Genomic DNA, 6,289 nt, shown 5'->3' with positions numbered 1-6,289 from the left:
ACCCTGCTCCCTGGCTGCAGCCCCTGGCAAAGCAGGGTTAGCTCCGGCGCCCTGACCCTGCTCCCTGGCTCCAGCAATGGGCAAAGCAGGGTTAGCTCCGGCGCCCTGACCCTGCTCCCTGGCTGCAGCAATGGGCAAAGCAGGGTTAGCTCCGGCGCCCTGACCCTGCTCCCTGGCTGCAGCCCCTGGCAAAGCAGGGTTAGCTCCAGCGCCCTGACCCTGCTCCCTGGCTGCAGCCCCTGGCAAAGCAGGGTTAGCTCCGGCGCCCTGACCCTGCTCCCTGGCTGCAGCAATGGGCAAAGCAGGGTTAGCTCCGGCGCCCTGACCCTGCTCCCTGGCTGCAGCAATGGGCAAAGCAGGGTTAGCTCCAGCGCCCTGACCCTGCTCCCTGGCTGCAGCCCCTGGCAAAGCAGCGTTAGCCCCAACACCCGACCGTACTCCCTGGCTCCAGCACTGGGTGAGCTGGCGGCGTGGGACAAGCGTTGGGGCATGAGGAGAGCACTGAAGGGATGCAGGGGTGGGGCCCCGGCCCTCAGACCCACCTGTGGCTACACCCCTGGTGTGTGTGTGTGTGTGAGAGAGAGAGAGAGAGAGAGAGAGAGAAGGGGGCTGGCTCAGCTGGTTGATCAAAGCCTTTCTCTAAATCACTGAGCCAAATCTGGCCGGATGGGTAGTGGCCGAGGTCATGAGGTTTGGGGCATGTCCACCCTGCAACTCAGCATTCATGGCTTGCCCCTGTCAGCTGACTTGGGCTCCCAGGGATCAGGCGGCAAAACTGGTGCAGACGTTTGGGCTCAGGCTGGGACCCAAGCTCTGGGATCCTTCCCCCCACGGGGTCCCAGAGCTACGGCTCCAGGCCAAGCCTGAGCATCTGCCCCACAGTTTTACGGCCCCGCAGCCCAAGTCAGTGGACAAGGCCCAGCCACGGGTCTTTACCTGCCGTGTGGACAGACCCACAGTGAGTTTGGTGACTCATGCGAATGTATTTGGGGGTCTAATGGTGGTACGGGACCTACCGCTTAAACAAGCCTCTATTCCAGAGGACTGGCGGAGAGTTAATTTAAAGATGATTGCGATCCTGGCAATTACGGGCCAATAGCTCTGACTTCAGGACCAGGCAGAAGGAGAAACGATAGCAAAGAGCAGAATCCTCCGACAGCTGACCACTAGATGTTGGGGAAGAATTGCCTACGGCTTTAGTAAGGGGAAATCCTGCCTCGCCTGTCTATGAGAATTCTTTGAGGGGGTCAAAAAGCATGTGGCCAGGGGTGATCCCAGGAATAGATTGTACTTGGACTTTCAGAAAGTATTTGACCAGGTCTCTTTTCAAAGGCTCTCGAGCAAAATAAGCAGCCATGGGCTAAGGAAGGTCCGTCCTGGGTCAGAAGCTGGTTAAAAGATAGGAAACACAGGGTAGGAAAAAACAATGTTTTCTCAGTGGAGAGCGGTAAACAGCCCCCCCCCCCCCCCCAAGTTCTATCCTGGGGTGGATACTGGCCAACGTATTCTTAAATGATCTGGAAAGAGAAGTAAACAGTGAGGGGGCCATATTTGCAGAGCACACAAAATGACTCCGGATAGTTAAACCCAAAGCTGACCGCAAAGCGTTACAAAAGGCTCTCGTGCCGCTGAGCGACTGGACAACAAAACGGCAGAGGAGTTTCAGTGTTGATAAATGCAAAGTGATGCACGTTGGAACACATAATCCCAGCCATCCAGGCAACCTCAGGGGGGTCTAAATTAGCTGTTACCACTCAAGAAAGAGATCTGGAGTCATTCCGGACCATTCACTGGAAACATCTGCTCACCATGCCGTGGCACTCCAAAAAGCAGAACGTACGGCAGCTTTAGGAGAGGGATAGAGACTAAGAAAGCAAATATCATCATGACACGATATAAATCCATAGGGTGCTCCAACCTTGACTACTGAGTGCAGTTCAGGGCTCCCCATCCCCAACAAAGATCTATTAGAATTGGAAAAAACGACAGAGCAGAACAACTCAAGTAGTTAGAAATCTGCACCAGCTGGCAAAGAAGGAGAAAAGACCGGGGTTGTTTAGCTTGGAAAAGAGATGATCGAGGAGGCCTATGGCAGAGATCTATCAAATCGTGACTGGTGTGGAGGCTGTGAATAAGCAGGCCAGTATGCAGGGATGTTTTTTTTCGGGGGGGAGGGTTGCTTTTTTGGTATATGTGGACTGCAATTTTTTTTAAATATGAAGGAGTTCAAAATAGCCAGGCAAGGAGCGCACATAAGAGAGTGGACGCAGGGATTGGTAAAACCGTTTTGTTACAACTAACAATGCAGGCAGTAAGACTGGTTTTACAGAAACGATCTTCTGGGATCATGGTGGGCAGCACGGCTGCCACGGCCCCCCGCTCCCGCCGCCACTTCTGCCTGCTGCTCCACCTGCGTGGCGAGGCCAGGGCGGGGTGAATGTGGGCGGGGTTTCTGGCCAGTGGGGCCCGGCCTGGGGGCTGCTCCTTGCAGGTGGGGGGTGCCATATCCCTGGCCCTGCCGTGCTGCCCAGCCCCCTACAACACAGTGCTCTCCCATCCCCCAAAGAGAGCCCCCTCATGCTTATTTGGGGGACCATGAAAGGGGATGTTCACACCCTTCACACCCCCCCTGCATAAGGGCCTGTATAGATTTGGAAGAAACCTCCGGAGGTCACACCCGGCTAAAAGCAGGACCAATCCCAACTCTATCATCCCAGCCAGGGCTTTGTCAAGCCGGGACTTAAAATCCTCTAGGGACAGAGATTCCAGCCCCTCCCTAGGGAACCCAGCCCAGCGCTTCCCCACCCTCCTAGGGAAAGAGTTTTTCTTAATATCCAACATAGACCGCGCTCTCCTCTCCCCCCCCCCCCCCGCAACTTGAGCCCATTGCTCCTCCTTCTGCCACCTGTCACCACTGAGAACAGCCCCTCTCCACTCTCCAGCCTCTTTGGAACCCCCCTTCAGGGAGTTGAAGGCTGCTCTCAAATCCTCCCTCGCTCTTCTCTTCTGCAGATTAAATACGCCCAAATCCCTCAGCCTCACCTAGTAAGTTATGTGCCCCAGCGCCCTCATCATTTTGGTCGCCCTCCGCTGGACTCTCTCCAGCGCGTCCACAGCCTTTCTTTAATGCGGGGCTCAGAACCGGACACAACACTCCAGGGCTGTGTCTAGACTGGCCAGTTTTTCCAGAAAATCAGCCGCTTTTCTGGAAAAACTTGCCAGCTGTCTACACTGGCCGCTTGAATTTCCGCAAAAGCACTGACTTCCTACTGTATGAAATCAGTGCTTTTTGCAGAAATACTATGCTGCTCCCGTTCAGGCAAAAGTCCCTTTTGCACAAAACTTTTGCGCAAAAGGGCCAGTGTAGACAGCTCAGATTTGTTTTGCGCAAAAAAGCCATGATCGCGAAAATGGCGATTGGGGCTTTTTTGCGCAAAAGCGCGTCTAGATTGGCATGGACGCTTTTCCGCAAAAAGTGCTTTTGCGGAAGAGTGTCCGTGCCAATCTAGACACTCTGTTCCGCAAATGCTTTTAACGGAAAACTTTTTCATTAAAAGCATTTCTGGAAAATCATGCCAGTCTAGACGTAGCCCAGATGTGGCCCCACCAGAGCCGAATAAAGGGGAATAGCCACTTCCCTAGACCTGCTGGCAATGCTCCTCCTACTGCATCCTAATATGCCATTAGCCTTCTTGGCTACAAGGGCACCCTGTTGACTCATAGCCAGCCTCTCGTCTACTGCCATCCCCGGGTCCTTTTCTGCACAACTGCTGCTTAGCTAGTTGGTCCCCAGCCTGTAACTACACTTGGGATTCTTCTGTCCCAAGCACAGGACTCTGCACTTGTCCTTGTTGAACCTCATCAGATTTCTTTTGGCCAAATCCTCCAATTTGTCTGTGTCACTCTGGACCCTATCCCTGCCCTCCAGCATGTCTACCTCTCCCCCTAGTTTAGTGTCATCTGCAAACTTGCAGAGGGTGCAATCCATCCCCTTCTCCAAGCCCTTAATGAAGATGTTGAACAACACTGATGTCTCAGCCCGGAGGCTGCAGAGGTGGAGTGCTGACTGCAGTGTGTACCTAAGCCAATGCCCATGTGCCTCTCCTTTGCAGAGGGGCATGGGAGGGTGTCTCATGGTGTGCTCAGGGGCTGAAATGTGCAGGAAAAGGTTCCCTTTCATTCGACTCAGCCCAGCCCCGGTTCCCTGTGCGCAGCCCAAGAATAGGAATCGTGCCCAACCTCAACGATTTGCTCCCAATAAGCAGTTCCAAGCGGGAGCTAGTTTGCATGGCGCTAACATGCTAAAACCAGAGAGTGGCGTGGGACGCAGGCTAGCCACCCAGAGACAGACAGGCTAGTAGCTGCACTACCGTACCAGGCTCATTCTCAGCACAGCTAGTCTCCTAGCTTACCCTGCTGTTGCAGCTACCATGTTTAGCTCTCTAACGCCACAAGGTTAAGCTCAAGGCTGTCTCCTCCGGTTGGGAATCACACATCCCCAAGTGTCCACTTCTCCTCAGGTTCATTAGGAGCATGCTGTGCCTCAAGAAACCTTTGCTTTTACAGAGGGGAACACTGGGGCGGAGGGCAGCACAGTGATGTGACCAAGGTCACACAGTGGCTCAGTGGCACATTTGGGAAGCCCCTTGTGCCTCCCCTGCTCCGACGGCCGGACAGGGCTCCTGGGGAGATGGGGCGGGAGGAGGAAAAAAATCTACCCAGATCTGTTGGCTCGGTGCAAAGATGAGGAGCCCCGCAGGGACAGGACACAGCCGCAGACAGGCATGGGACCCGGCTACCCGGAGCTGTTGCACTAGGCTGTGCTGGGGTCTGGCTGGGAGTTTGTCTGGTGCAGCCTTTAGTCTGACCCAGCATGGCCATTCTTATAACCAAACTCTGGGTAGGGGAGACTCACTTTAGCAAAGGCCAGGCACTCCAACAGCAATCTGCACCATCCATTACACACACACACACACACACAAAAAATTAATGGAGATTGCCTATCTCCTAGAATGGAAAGGTTGTTGAGTCCAGTTCCCTGTCTGCACAGCAGGACCAAGTTCCATCCCCCACAAATTTTTGCCCCCAATGGCCTCCACCAGGATTGAACTTATAACCTTGGGTTTTAGTAGACCAACTCAAACCACTGAGCTATCCCTCCACCCAGCCTTGGGGATTCTCCCATGACACCAGTAGAGGAGCATAATCCCAGTGTCCTGGCTAACTTTAAACACAGGTAATTAATTCTTATCTACCCCCCCCGAGTTATCGCTGGCTATATAAGTCTACTTTCTCGCCCTAGCATGCTGTTGAGTGCTGTTGGGGGCTGTTGAACAGCTACCCGAGAAGTGGTTGCATTTCAATGAGGTGGGAAATGATCTCTAGAAGCTCTTTGGAGTTTGGGCTGCCTGTGTCTGTACAGCACCTAGCACCAGGGCCCTGATTTATTTCGCCTCTGGGTGCTATTGCAGTATCGTGTTAACTATTACTGCTACCAAATTATTAATACACACGCTCCTGTGAAAAGTTTCATCCCTCCAATCAGAGCGTAAAACAGTACCCTGTGACCAATCCCACACCCCAGGCGGTGAATAGTTGGGGTGAGTGATTCACACAGTAGTTCCTGAATCCACCCAGAGTCTGACCCTTGTCCCAACCGGTGGGGAAATCCGCACAACACTCCATTTTCAGGAATCAGGAGTGCTTCCCGAATGCTTTTGAGATGACGAACGACTAGTCTGCCATGGAGGGGGTGGTCCCACAGACAGGGCACTGAACTCGCATTCTGGAAACCTGCCTTCAGCACCTGGCTCTGCTACTGCCATTGCTGGGCGGCCTTGGGCAACTCCCGTCAAGGCTCCCGTGCCTCAGTTTCCCAATCTGTAAAATGGAGCTAATGGTATTTCTCTTAGTGAAGTGCTTTGAGATCTTTAGTTCCATGGGTGACTTTTTCTGTCTGTTTGCACCTGTTGCCTTTTGACTTTAATGTTATTAGTCTGGGGTGGGGCAGGGTGGGCGGCAGGGTCTGTGTCTGCTGCTGCCATGTCCCACCACTGGGCCTCCTAGGTGCGACCCTGAAGCAAATAATCCAAAATATTTGCATCTTCGCTCCCCAGACCAGCCCTACTGCTCACGGGCTGACTCTCCTGCCTAGTCTCCAGTGCATTTCCTGAAGATGCTGGAGTCTCCAGCGGCCTTTGGACCAGGCAGGAGGTGCTGGCCTATTTTTAGACCGATGGGAGCTGGACAGCAGCTCCAGCATCAGCCGCTGTGAGACAGAATCAGAAGC

This window comes from Pelodiscus sinensis, chromosome 18 (assembly GCF_049634645.1).
Source record: "Pelodiscus sinensis isolate JC-2024 chromosome 18, ASM4963464v1, whole genome shotgun sequence".
Taxonomy (NCBI): Eukaryota; Metazoa; Chordata; order Testudines; family Trionychidae; genus Pelodiscus; species Pelodiscus sinensis.
The sequence above is the reverse complement of the archived record's forward strand: the minus strand, read 5'-3'. Positions refer to the sequence as shown.